This window comes from Xyrauchen texanus, chromosome 38 (assembly GCF_025860055.1).
Source record: "Xyrauchen texanus isolate HMW12.3.18 chromosome 38, RBS_HiC_50CHRs, whole genome shotgun sequence".
In the NCBI taxonomy this organism is placed as follows: domain Eukaryota; kingdom Metazoa; phylum Chordata; class Actinopteri; order Cypriniformes; family Catostomidae; genus Xyrauchen; species Xyrauchen texanus.
In genome coordinates, this window is record NC_068313.1 from 10,902,680 (window position 1) to 10,915,867 (window position 13,188).

Sequence of the window (13,188 nt, forward strand, 5' to 3'; positions counted from 1 at the left end):
TAGTCTGTTGCAGGTAGTACTAAAGGGAAGGGAGATCTCAGTAGTTTTGGTCCATTTACCTGAACGAGAGTCTCTAAGGAGGCTTTCACACTGGGCACGTTTGCTGTGGTCCGATTCGGAGTGCGACTGTTCTCGTTGCCCTCGGCAGTGTTGGTCTGGTTTCACACTCACTTGATTCTATCAATTCCATCTTGGTTTACACCGTGCACCTACTCACACTCATGTCCAAGGTGAAGTTATCGCCACTGCCATCTCCTATTATTCCCTATATTTATAACCTATAATAGTATTTATATATAGCATTTATAAGGTGTATAGATAGATAGACAGACAGTATTTATAGCATTGATTGTATTTGTATGTCATTACTTTTTTGGGACTTTAAGGAATGTGTGGATCCTTGTATGTTGTCGAAACTAATGATGTCGTCATCGGCTAAACCGCATGTGCGGGTTACTTTACTTCCAGAGTTGCTTTCACGTTCACATGAATTGCGCTGCGGTTCCATTGCAATCGAACTCAGACCACCTCCTACACGTAGTCTCGGGTTCGGTACTGCGGTGCGCACCCTGGTCTGCATGACAGCTTTCACATTACCAATTGTTCATGCGAACCATGCTCTGTTTCGAACTAAACTGCCTGTGTGAAAGCACCCTAAATTTAAAAGCGTGTATCTGCTAAATTATAATTTCGTCTAGTTTTAGAAGTAGCCTATACTATTAGCATTCAAATGGCTTAAAAGGCAGTAGCTGTTTATGCACAAACGTTTTACTTTGTCTTATATTTTAATGACTCTCAGTAGTCCTCTCAGCTCTGTTTAACATTTTAATACCTTTAGGCTAAATGGATTGCATGGATTTCCACTCATTTCCACATCAAATACAGAAAAAGTGTGCACATTTCGTGCTTTTACCTTAAATGGACTATGCACCGTCACTTCTGCGTTTTGCCTCAGGGCAAACTTACTTCTGGCGCAGCACCGGAAACCATTTCATTCTACGCTGATTAATGCGGTCAAGACGACTCGGGGCAAAATGACTTTTCACACTCGTTATTTACAGAAGTTTCTGCGGATGACATTGAACAATATCCATCGCACATTGAGACACAAAGCTTTTGTTCCATCCAGTAAAATGAAGAAGAGGTTTAACAATGTGTATTTTACATTACATCGACCACAATGAGGGTGAATATTCACAAGCCATAGACCAGCACTGGCTTAGCAAGGTTCCTGTTTCAGACTGTATTGCACATGTAATTACTTTGATTCATTTTGCTAAATAAAGTATATCACTCTGTGATATTATAAGTTAATATAATAATACAATTGACGATACTCCAGGTTCACATCTAATGCTGGAGAGAATGATCATACATTTCTTAACATAGTGACTCTTACTTTAAACATACAATTTGTCTAATAGTGGTCAATATTAGTTTATTTTATTGTTTTTATGCAGTATAATATAATTTTCAATTTCAGTATAATTTACGTTGTACGTAGTGTTCTCAGTGTTGTTTTGTCACCCTGTGGATGCCGCTAAAACCTCGGCTGAGCTACGGCGCAACTGTTCCTAACATCATATTATGGTGATTGTCTCTTTGACATGAATCAATTTGTGTTGCTGTATTGTTCACTAGTAAATCAGCATTCAATTACTGGATGTAAATATTTTGCACACAGAGGAGGACATACAAACTGGTTTGCAGTGGTCGGCCGTTCTGCAAGCTTATTTTAGAAAGAAGAGTAGTTTGCTATAACTTGCCTTAGCTGAACATGAGCCTGGAAGCTCGCTATCGCCCTTAGATTTGACCAGAAATGCATATGCTACCGTGCATGGAGTCCATTGTAGGTTTTATGGTTACGGCATTTTTTTAAGCGCATTTCTAAAAGTTTTATTTAAGAAAATACGAGCAGTTCATTATAATGAGAGAGCCGCCTCCCTGAATCAGGGAGAGTTTTATGTGCAAGATTGAAGCAAGTATCTAATTTTATTAAATGCATCCATGAGACTCCACAGAGTGTAATATTTCATAAATGGGGCTGAAATGGCTGCGATGCAAAATTGTTCTGTCGGATTGCGAGGACCCACTTTATCGACCAGCTGTGGGTTAAACACTTCCAAATGACAGGGACTATGTTCAAAGAGCTGTGTGTCGAGGTTGGAGCTAGTCACATCGAGCTATCGCACACTCATAACGAAGCACGATGGTCAAAAAAGGTCATCGTTTTGTGAAAAACAAATGCAAAACTCTAGAAAGACCACCTCCTCCTAGAGCATTTCATTTTAAGCTAATTTTAGAAAGTTTATTAGCATATGAAGCGTTTCCTTTCAGGAATACTTATGCGCAAAATGTGCGTAAAAATAGTTGATGGAAACCCAGCTTTTAACAAATATAATCAGTCTGTTCTCATGAACATTGAACATTTTATTACCTATGTCTTGCTGCTGTTTTTGGTATTGTTTGTATTGTTGTACACTGGAAGCTCCTGTCACCAAGACAAATTCCTTGTATGTGTAAGCATACTTGGCAATAAAGCTGATTCTGATTCTGAAAGTGGCTAAATTTTTGCAAACAAAATTATGTGCCTTATCACACATTTAGTGAAATGTCCAGCGGCGGGCTCCAAAAGCGAGTGAAATGGTGTCGTAATGAGAGGAGGTTTTTAAGCTGAATATTTTATGGAGGTTTTAATGAGTAAAATGTACCTCTCTTACCTAAAACTTTAACCTAAACCTTACCAATAGTGTCCTTATAGCAAAAGAGATGTAAAAAAACAGACATCCTGATCTAAACCAACACCTAAACCCTAACTAGGGATGCACCGATATAGAATCGAAATGACATGAATAAGAAATGAAAAGCATGAAGAAACCACATCATCTCATGTCGCTTCTCTGACACTCTTGTCTCACATGTCAGCCTCCAGCCGCATACTTCAGAGTCCAAAGCACAACACTCTATGAGGTGAGCTACCATGCAAGCTAATCACATCAGAATAAGTGTGTTTAATGTAGGGGAGTCTGTAATACAAGCGTTAAAATGTCTCGTTTTTCAAATGATGCATTATAGTAAAAGTGTTTAGATATTTTAACAGCATTGTGTGTGTAATAGTGCAAAAAGTGTTAATAAAGTCATAATCAGCTGTTGTACTTGTGATCTGTGTTACAATGAATTAAACACACAGGTGTTGTAGTGCCTCTAGTGTTCATTGTAGTTATAACGTTCATTCTATAAGACTATGTTGAAGATAATATAACGCTTTATAACTTTTTAGTTATAAAATAAAAGAAAATATTCGTTAAATTCGGTTAATTAATTTTATTCTTAAGAATGTGTAGTGTCATCTGCAGTACCTGCATGTTTGGAATTATGTTTTGTCATGTTTACATCAATAAAAAAATTGCCTGCCCCCAGAACATTCTCATAACATTAGCCAATAGTTTCCATTCAGTTACTTTTTCTGGGAACCAGTTCCTAATGTTCTCTGTAGGTTCTATGTTTTTCCCAGAATGTTGCAGTGAGGTTTTGTGAGGACCAACAGATCTTAAATATTCTTCTGTGTAAGTCATACAATCTTGGATGGCATGAGGGTGAATAGATGATGAAAGCATTTTAATTTCTGGGTGAACTACTACTTTAACACAGTTTACAATTCATAAAAAAAAATTCCCGCACTTTCCAAACCGTCATTAAAAAACGTCCCTCGCGCAAGGCAAAAACAATGCGGATTATCTGCAGCCCCTCTGCCAGCATCAGAAGCCTAGTTCATTTGAGCGAATCGGTTCGTTCGGACGGATCATTTTAAACGATCTATCAGTTCGTTTGAGAAGCTATCACTAAAGGATTCCAAGACGTCCCAGCACTGCAGTTTGCGCCATTTCTGCAACAAAATAAAATACTGTGTATAATTCAAACAAATCGCCAACTTCAACAGTTGCCCTACAAACCGAATCGTTTCGAAAGAATCATTAAAAATATAGGGTTCAAAACAATGATTCATTCACGAATCGATGACAAAAACCAGTTTAGCAACAAATCGCGGAACACTATAACCGCTTAATCCAGTTTAACGCCATTACGACCGTATATACAGTATTTATTGTAAAAAATAAAATAAAAATAAGAACCTAAGATGGCAACTCCTCCATGCGGTCTTGCGTTTCTTTTTTTTTAGTTCTGTTTATTTCCGCTCGCATTCAGTACAAAAGATAAAGCGTGCTCAATATAAGGACAAGCACGCGCCAACTATTACACGTCAACCGAAGATATATATTACTCTGTCCGGACTAAACAGTTGACCACACAATGTGTGTTTAAATTAACAAAATCAGTTGCATAATATTTATCATATATGGAGAATAGGAAGTGGTTGATCTGATCTTTCTGGGCACACGTTGCATCAGCCCATACATACATGGAGCGCATTTAGACCATGTGCATAGAAGGCATGAAGGAAGAAAGCTTAAAAATATCTCAAATAAAAAGAAAATAGTTTCTACATGGTCACAAATACGCATGGATAATTAATACAACATATACTAACATTTAAAGGGACTTGCTTTATTCTTACCTCGTCAAGATTTCCAGGGTTTTGCTTTGGAAAAAAGCGAATTACTCGGCGAACATTATGATGGCACGTTCGAGTACAGCAAGGGTTTCACGTAAATTCGGAAGACAGCGAACACTTTTTATTATTCTTTCAAGTAGTTTTTCAATAAAAAGTACAAGTATCGCCATACAGTAAACCCCACCCTTGAGAAATCATTGGTCGAGTTGTGTCTCTACATCCTTCCGTGTGCCAACACCCCAAAACGAGAGGACGCTTGAAGAGTTTTAACCAATGTTACCGAGAGACGTGCCTGTGTTTTGTATAAACTCACGTTTTTTTCATAAGATTACCAGTCCTTTGATTAATCAGTAATATTCAACCTTTCCCTCCCCATCTGTTCACAGAATTTAATTTTTTTATTTTTTTGGTCATACATTTTGCCGTGTTTTGCTTAGCTGAGTCACAAACTCAGTGTACAGTGTCATTAAAGGGATACTTCGCCCAAAAGTGAAAATTCTCTCCTCATTTACTCACCCTCATGTCATCCCAGATGTTTATGCCTTTCTTCAGCAGAACACAAGCAACGATTTTTAGAAGAACAGCTCTGTTGGTCCATTCAACACAAGTGAATGGGTATAAGAACTTTGAAGCTCCAAAAAGCACACAAAGGCAGCATAAATGTACCCAATATGACTCAGTGGATAAATCCATATCTTCAGAAGAGATATGATAGGTGTGGGCAGTAGTGTAGTCTAGGGCAGAGGTCCCCGACCCCCACGTCACGACCCAGTACCGGCCGTTGCTACCGGATCGAGAGAACGTTCTGGCAAAAAATTCTGTGCAGCACTGATAAGCCCTTTGCCCTATAAAGCGCTATCCAAATTTACATAAAAGGCTTGATTTCAGAAAACATTGTATCCACTCTTCCTATAGATGAAGTTACTGTTTACAAACAAACGGTCTGCCCCGCCCTTTCCGAGTTTTTCCGGTAGCCCAGAAAAGAGCTGCTGTATATGGGTTGAAACACCCTGTTTTCCACAGATTATTGGAGATTGTCGTTTCTTTAAATTTCCGATAGATCATTGCATCAGGACAAACACAGCATTTTACATATATGATGATGATATTTCATGGGTCACAGTCATTGTTATTGTCTCTGCTCTATGGTGTAGGCTATATGAACAAACTCTGATCACAAATGGCTGTTTTTAATTTACAAAGTGCTTTTGTTGTGACAGATATGAGGTTAAATATGATCTAATAATTATATGATCAAGATCGCCATATACGATATAGCAGGAGGAGCATAACCTGTCTCAGCCACCGCAGAACATGGACTATGTTTGTGAAAGGATAAGTGAATAAAAATAATGGAATACTTTTAAAATGATGTCTTTGCATTCATTTTGAATGCAATAAATAATATTGTTCAATCGAAAACAGTTGATATTAAGATTTGATATGGAATAAGATCATAGTGAAGTAAGAATATTATTATTTATTGTATGTAGGTTGATAATGTAAGCAGTAAAGACACATATTGCAGGTCTAATGGTAGTTTTTAATTTTATATATCACATTTCTTAGGCTTTAAAAGTGTGTTTAACATGTGAGGATGTGTCATCAACCTGTTACATGTCCGACATGATCATATAGGCTTACCGAACCAAGTGTAAACTTGTTTTGCCTATATTTCAGAAAAGAACCCACATAATTTATTCCCTGTAAACAATAGATATTCCTTTATAATAACTTTTATTACGGGGTTTCCTGCAGTGTGACGTCAGAGTGATTTAATCTATAGTCAGATAGTCATTTTACGTTTCAGTAAAGGAGTGGGACATTTCCAGCATCTAATGCTGATGCACAAGCATCCTTGGAGAAACCATAATGTGCGCTGTAAATGTATTTAGGTATATCAGCTACTACATTAAAACCTAGCTTAACTTAGCTGCTTTTTTGGAGCTTAAAAAATTCAATCACCATTTACTTGCACTAAATGGACCTAAAGAGCTGAAATATTCTTCTAAAAATCTTTGTTTGTGTTCAGAAGAATAAAGAAAGTCATACACATGTCATGGGATGTCATGAGGTTGAGTAAATTATGAGAGATTGTTCTTTTTTTTTGGGGGAATTGGTGTTCTATAATTGGGAAAAAAGCAATAAAATACCATAGAATTTAAAATAATTATGACTATACAGTTGTGGCCAAAAATATTGGCACCCTTGGTAAATATGAGCAAAGAAGTCTGAAATGTATTTATTGTTTATCCTTTTTATCTTTATTTCAAAACATTCACAAAATTCTGTCCTCAAATGATATCAAACAATTGCAAACACAAGATTTATCGAAAAAACAAATTTTTCTCAAATATATGTGGCACAATTATTGGTACCCTTTTATTCAATACTTTGTGAAACCTTCCTTTGCCCAGATAACAGCTCTGAGCCTTCTCCTATAATGCCTAATGAGGGGGTTCAGGTCAGGGGACTAGGATGGCCATGGCAGAACCTTGATTTTGTGGTCAGTGAACTATTTTTGTGTTTCGATTTTTTACCTGTTGGTATATGATAAAGTCCATGATGCCATGTATCCGAACAAGATGTCCTGTACCTCTGGTATAAGAACAGCCCCACAATGTTAAAAATCCACCACCATATTTAACCATGGGCACGAGGTACTTTTTCATATGGATACTCTCTTGTGCACCAAACTCATTTCTGGTGTTTGCGGCCAGAAAGCTCTTGTGACACCATGCCAGAGTTTGTGTGTGGAAATGAGGAGACGGGGAGCAGTGACACCCTTCAGGTAGGCTTTTATTTCCTTTGTCTCTGTGCACAGCGTATGCACTCATTCTGTGCTTTTACTCAGTCAAATGACACTCAAAATAAACATAAAATTATTCACAACACTTAGAATAGAATAAACACTCAATATCAACAGACACCAACGCTGTACACTCGACCTGTTCTTTCTCCCTTCTCTGGCGCGCTCAGATGTTTTAAGGAGTCTCTCTGCTATCACTGTAATGAGAAACCTGTTAGAAATCATGTCAACCAGCTTGACGAGCCACACCACTCCCTCTCTCCAGCAGACAGACACATAACCACACCCCCATCACCACAAATCCATTTTTGTTTAATTTGAAGTTCCAGTAGTGTCTGCAAACTGAAGACGCTTGAGCTTGTTGTTGGATGAGAGCAGAGACTTTTTGTCATCTGATTGTAGTTTATAGACTTTCTGACCCCAAGACCCAACTAATTTCTGCAATTGTCCAGCTGTGATCCTTGGAGCATTTTTGGCCACTCGACCAATCATCCTCACAGTGTGTGGACACAATAAAGACACGCATCCTCTTCAATGGCAATTCTTAACATCTCCAGTTGATTGGAACCTCTTAATTATTGCCCTGATGTTGGAAATGGTCATTTTCAATGCTTTAGCTATTTTCTTATAGCCACTTCTCATTTTGTGAAGCTCAACAACCTTTTGCCACAAATCAGACATTTATTCTTTGGTCTTACACAGTGTGATGATGACTAAGAGAATTTGGCTTGTGTGTTACCTCATATTTATACCCCCTGTGAAACACGAAGTCATGGCTGAACAATTTCATGTTCCTTGTCACCCAGGTGTACTAAAATTGTAAAATATGAATGGAAATATACTTGTATATATACAAATATATATTATGATGAAAACAGTTGTCCCCAGGAGTCATGTTACTGGTGTTACCACTTAACAAATACCCTTGTTTGAAAGAAAGATTTTGACATCACTTACTACATCCTGCATCCTACTTGCTCAAGGTCAAGAAATAAATATTCTGTCTCTTTTCAATTATCAGTTATTTCCTCACGTGTCTCATAATTTAATTCAAGACTTTAAGTTTACATCACTGTTATACCTATTTTATTATAAGGGAATTGAGAAAAATAACACTAATGGATTAAATTACATGTTTTAGAGAGTACAGCATGGTTAGAAACATGTGGTTTGAGGTACTACAGCTGCCATTATATAAAATGCATAGTTTTTATGAAAATTGACAATGGTGTTTCCATCACTGGCATTACCACTCCTTTGTAACACAAGTGACAACCTTGAGTAAGTGAGCTTTTGTAAAAGCTGTACATTTATAATGGATATAATGGATAGAAAATATAAAATGGATATAAAAGCACTCATTAATACACATTTTATAATTAGAACTTTACCATGTTTGGCTATACCAGATTTATGGAACAATGACATAGAAGTTATTCTGGCCAATCTCTAGAGATGGTGTTAAAGGGATAGTTCATCAAAAAAAAATTATTCTCTCATAATTTAATCACCCTCATGCCATCCAACATGTGCATGACTTTCTTTCTTCTGCTGAACACAAACAAAGATTTTTAGGAACATATTTCAGCATTTAACCTCCAGAAAATCCGGATTCAAAATAATTTTTTCATTAAATAAAATTTCATTTCTGGCATATATATATATATATATATTTAAAAAGTGTAGTCTTTTAAAACACTTCTGTGATGCACTTAATGAGGGAATTATTATTTTTTAATATATATATATAAATAAAAATAAAAAAAAAAACTGTTCTTCCACAGGAGTTTCTTTTAAAAGATCAGATTTTATTTTTATTTTTTTCTGGGTCAGAAAAACTTCTAAATGTTATTTTCTTGCCAAGTTTAAAATGAAAACGTAATTCCTACCAATAGAGGGCAGCATTACATCACAGACTCCAATGAGCAATGCGGTCTGTCACTCCCTAGTTGTCATTATATTTTCCCTATATGAAAATGAGCACAAACTGTATTCAATGTGTGCCCTACAAAGACCTTTAAGAATGACCTGCTACATATGAAAAACACGTTATCATTCATATAAAAAACACCTGTCATTGAGGGTCATGCATTAACCTTTTTTTTTTTTTTACATCACTACTGTAACCTTATATTAAAACACTATACCCTTAAATTCAATATTAAATTAATAATAGGTATTTCTCATTTTAGTTATATTGTTATTATGTGTGTGTGTGTGTGTGTGTATATATATATATATATATATATATATATATATATATATACACACACACACACACACACACACACATATATATATATACACACATACACATTTATATATATATATATATATATATATATATATATATATATATATATATATATATATATACACACACATATACATATATATACACATATATATATATATATATATATATATACACACACACACACACACATTTATATATATATATATATATATATATATATATATATATATATATATATATATATATATATACATATATACACACATACACATTTATATATACATTTATATATATACACATATATATACACATTATATATATATATATATATATATGTATATGTATGTGTGTGTGTGTGTGTGTATATATATATATATATATATATATATATATATATATATATGCATGTATGTGTGTATATATATAAATGTGTGTGTGTGTATATATATATAAATGTGTGTGTGTGTGTGTATATATAAATATATAAAACATGTAATAATAAAAAGTTACAAATTGCCCATGAGCTTCCACCTGCCATTTACTGCCTCGTCAATGACATCATATAATATCATATTAGAGGCGGCATATGTTTAACCAAACCACAGTGGAAATGGAAGATAAATTCAATGCACATTTATCTGCACTACATTAAAAGCCGAACATGCATCACAAAAACCATCAATGAGCTCATGAAATCAGATTATGTACATAATGCATCAGTAAACGAAGACTACGGGGGGTGGGGAGGAGACAGGGATGCCAGAGAGGAATATTAGGAGGAGAGAAAAAACAAGAACCATTGTCCACGTATCTGTGCCCTTGAGGAGGAGTGTAAAGTCACATCTCCCCTCAGTTGCTCTTGATTTCCTGGTTCCTCGCAGTCACAGAGGTGATTAATGACGACAAGCTGACTTGATTAGCTAAAAAGACTGTTGAAACAAAGTAGTCCCAGCGCTGGTGTTGACTCCCCCCATTTAGATTAACACATTCAATTCAAGAAGTCTAATGAAAATGCAATTGGTCAGGATGAAAGGTACGATTAAGCACAACGTCCTCCTTCAAATTCACAATGGTCCTTACTGAAGAGGCAGATATTTATGCAAAGTGGCCCTCTCAAAGCTTTTAGCAACACCGAGAGTGATTTTTAAGCTCTTTTGGTGTTACATGAAAAAAAGAACAAGAACATGTCCACGTATCTGTGCCCTTGTGGAGGAGTGTAAAGTCACAGCTTCCCTCAGTTGCTCTTGATTTCAACGGCTGGTTCCTCGCAGTCACAGAGGTGATTAATGACGATGAGCAGGCTTGATTAGCTATAAAGACGGCCGAAACAAAGCAGTCCCAGCGCTCTTGTTGACTCCCCCCGTTTAGATTAACACGTTCAATTCAAGAAGTCTAATGAAAATGCAATTGGTCAGGATGAAAGATACGATTAAGCACAACAAGAGTGATTTTAAGCCCTTTTGGTGTTACATGAAGGTAAATAAAGTATTCAGGACTTTTGTGTTGAACTAATGGGTCTGAAATGTGAATGTTTACTTGTGGTTGGTATTTGAGAGACTAAATATACTGTATGACTGACCACATGGTTGAGTATTTAAAGGTGCACTCAGTAATTTGTTCCCTGATAAAAAAGTTGAACTCCTAAAGAAATTAATTATAATTTGATATGAGAGGACTTTAGTAATATCAGTAACCTTATTAAAGATGTTTTATTCTACATGAGGCAGGGTCTCCTCGTGGGGGCAGCCATTTTAGCATCACATGACCAGCTGAATACTGCTCACTTAATCTCAGTAACAGTCTTGTTATTGGACACTTTCACACTTTTGGATTAATTGAATCATGGCTGATTTTGAATAGTGAAGTACTACAATGGCATCTGTAACTGAAAACTATTGATTTTGAATGATGCTGATCCACACCACTAAGTTTCACTATAAGTCCAAGATGACACAAACAAAGTAAATGAGTGCCCATTTAAAATGGTGCACTTTACAATTGAAAATTACAAAACTGCAGGTACCAAAAGCTGATACTCAATGGGCAATGAAATATTATTTAAAATAAATATGCATGTAATGCTTTAACGCAATGGTTCTCTACTGGTTTTGCTTTAGGACCCAGATTTTCTACTGGACATGTCAAGACCCAACACAACAACAAAATGTCCTTAAAATAAGACATATTAATATATTTGGGGCATAACGTAATGTTTATAATGTTCATACGTTTTTTTACCATCTCATCCCTCCTTTTAAAAATTGAGGTTACAGTGGCACACTTACAATGGAAGTGAATGGGGCCAATATTTTTAGGTTTTAAAAGGCAGAAACGTGATGCTTGTAATTTTATAAAAGCACTTACATTCATTCATTTATCTGTTAAACTTGTGTATTATTTGAGCTGTTTAAATTGTCATTTGTTTTGTTTTTATTTTAGGGTTTAAGGCAAAACATCACATCAACGAAGTTTAAAATTAGACATAACTTTACATAGAAAAGGTTAGTAAGCGACTTTATCACACTAAAATCATGTTAACACATATTGTTATGCCTTGTGGCTATACATTTCAACGTTTATGGATTGGCCCCATTACATTGTGCCTCACTGTAACCCAATTTTTTGCTTTTTTTTTAAAGGAAAGGAGGGACAAGTTGAATTTCTTTTTGAGGTAATTGACATTATTCCACAAATGCCATCAACGGAGCTGAACAGGTCCGTTTCTAGCTATAAGGCATATAAATGGCTGCTTAGGGCCTTGAGCCACTCACTAGCTTTTACCAAGTGGCAGATGAATTTGCATCAAAAGTTTGACTGGATGCATGGCTTTGACGTCAACAGCAAAAGATATGGGAAGCATATCTCCTCCCTTGTAAAGGTTTATAAGCAGGATTATTGTGCTATCCTTTCTATGCATTTGTATTGACATAACTGCATTGAATTATTTGCATTAAGCATAGTTTTTCTCTGCTACACATAAACACTATAGGAACAGACCCGTGGCCCACTTTTGGGTCGCGACCCACCAGTTGATAACCGCTGCTTTAATGGAGCAAGCTATCAAGGGTGTTCAATTAGTACATCAATGAGAGCAGAAGTGGTTTGTTGTCTTTGTTAGAGCACTTTGGAGACTTGATCTGTTAATCTCTGTGATGAATATGTCACTGTCACTGACAGAGCCATTTTAAAACAACTCTATACACAATCACTGCATTAATGCTGACAGGCTCTCAGTGCTAATTTGGTTAAGATCAATGGCTATAAAGGCTGCCACATCCAGACTAAAAGGAAGATATCTGCCATAGAAGCAATACAAGTAGTCTACAGTACATCAAAGCATACTTTTCTAATAAAGAGTCCACCCCCAAGTCTCTATAATATTGTGGTGTCAAGATACGGCTTTGGTCCTTTCAGTTCAAGTCACAGCACGTCTGATTTTTTTTAAAATTTTTCGTAATTAGATAAATATATACACATAACCCAAATCCCAAACATAACTCTAAAAGTAGAGACCAAGACTGCTTTAATTCATGTACTTATTTGCAAATG

The 13,188-nt window shown here is 35.9% G+C and overlaps 1 protein-coding gene across 1 annotated transcript in view; it reads right to left on the minus strand.

The window, feature by feature from the left end:
- The window catches only part of LOC127631481 (high affinity cationic amino acid transporter 1-like), a 33,369-nt gene extending 28,457 nt beyond the window's left edge, over positions 1–4,912 (minus strand). The window contains exon 1 of the mRNA XM_052109612.1: positions 4,577–4,912. The gene's annotated coding sequence lies outside the window, so the exon portion shown is untranslated. The remainder of the gene's footprint in view (positions 1–4,576) is intronic.
- Positions 4,913–13,188: the final 8,276 nt, after the last annotated feature.